We start from the raw sequence: 1,820 nt of genomic DNA, 5'->3' as shown, positions 1-1,820 counted from the left end.
AGATGCCAGCAAGTACTGGATGACAGGAGCCTGATAGAGCTGTCTTCTGAGAGGCTCTGACAGTATCCAAGTGAAACAGAAGTAGAGGCTCACAGTCATCCATTGAACTGAGCACAGGATCCCCAATGAAGGAGCTAGAGAAAGGACTCAAGGAGTTGAAGGGCTTGCAGCCCCTTAGGATGAACTACAATATGAACTAACTAATACCCTCAGAGCTCCCAGGAACTAATCCAACAACCAAAGAGTACACATGGTGGGACTAATAGTTCTAGCAACATATGTATTGCAGAGGATGGCCTAATTGGTTATCAAGGGCAGAAGAGGCCCTTGGCCCTGTGAAGGTTCTGTGCCCAGTGTAGGGGAATGCCAGGGCCAGGAAGCAGGAGAGGGTGGCTTGGTGAGCAGGGGGAGAAGGGAGGGAACAGAGGATTTTTTTTTTCTTTTTTTCAGAGGGGACACTGGGAAAGGAGTTATCATATGATATGTAAATAAAGACAATATCTAATAAATAATAAGAATGATATGTAAATAGCATCTCTTTGCTTAATAATTATAAGGTTGCTTAATAATTAATTATAAGGTTACCTTGGTTTGCTCCATGTGTTTGATGTCTGTATGATCTTTTTATTCTGGGAAGCTTCAGAATTTCATCAATATTTTATAAAATAGAACAAATGATGGATGACATAAATATGACATTGTTATGTCCAATACTGTAACCCCTATGCATGTAGTACCAATTATAGAAGCGTTAAAAATTTAAACGGTGTAGCTTTGCGCAGTGGCAGTATCGTAGCCAATGAGGTTTATCCGAGGCGCGATTATTGCTAATTGAAAACTTTTCCCAAAAATTTAAACAGTGTCAAAATCATATTACTCTGGCTTTACAAACAGCAATGTACTATTCTCAAAGATTTCTAAAGCACTTTTGAAACCTACTATTTTAATGTCCAAAATTTAAACACAATTTTTTTGTTTTTGTTTTTGTTTTTTTCGAGACAGGGTTTCTCTGTATAGTCCTGGCTGTCCTGGAACTCACTCTGTCGACCAGGCTGGCCTCGAACTCAGAAATCTGCCTGCCTCTGGCTCCCAAGTACCTGGATTAAAGGCATGTGTCACCACCGCCCGGCAAAATGTGAAGCCCAGGCTGGCCTCGAACTCGTGGTCCTCCTGCCTCTGCCTCCTTTAGCAAATCCTATCGGAGTGCACCACCAAAACTGGCTTAAACAATTTTTTATGTTAACATATTCAAGTACATTTAGTCAGTTTAATAAATGTAAACTGGAGCTCAAGGTTTCAGATATGAATTTTTATGATTTTTGTGATATTATACATCTTGACAAATCACCAATATTGTCAATATTGGTAAAATATTGGTGATACACACAGTATTAAAAACAAGATAAAATTAGGAACTGAATTATTTTGTTTCTTATGTGTAGTACAAATATATTTGAATATACCTTTTAAAGTATACAAGTATTTGATTAGAAGGAGGACATTCTGTTTTTGCTTGTTTTTAAATCTTTTATTTATTTATTTATTTATTTACACTCCAGATTTTATTCCCCGACCCCTGGTCCACTCTATGACTGTTCAGTATCCCATACCTCCTTCCCATCCCCCTCTCTCCATGAGCATGTCCCCTGACTCTCCCCAACCCAACCTGACCTCTAAACTCCCTGGGCCTTCCAGTCTCTTGAAGGTTATGTGCACATTCTCTGCTGAACCCAGACCAGCAGTCCTGTGTTGGGGCCCTCATATCAGCTGGTGTATGCTGCCTGGTTGGTGGTTCATTGTTGAGATATCTCGGAGTCCAG

At 39.9% G+C, this 1,820-nt stretch overlaps 1 pseudogene; it reads left to right on the top strand.

Moving 5' to 3' along the window:
- The first annotated feature begins 770 nt into the window (after positions 1–770).
- Positions 771–947, top strand: LOC116072399 (annotated as a pseudogene).
- Positions 948–1,820: the final 873 nt, after the last annotated feature.

This window comes from Mastomys coucha, unplaced genomic scaffold (genome assembly GCF_008632895.1).
Source record: "Mastomys coucha isolate ucsf_1 unplaced genomic scaffold, UCSF_Mcou_1 pScaffold1, whole genome shotgun sequence".
NCBI lineage: Eukaryota > Metazoa > Chordata > Mammalia > Rodentia > Muridae > Mastomys > Mastomys coucha.
The sequence above is the reverse complement of the archived record's forward strand: the minus strand, read 5'-3'. Positions and strand labels throughout refer to the sequence as shown.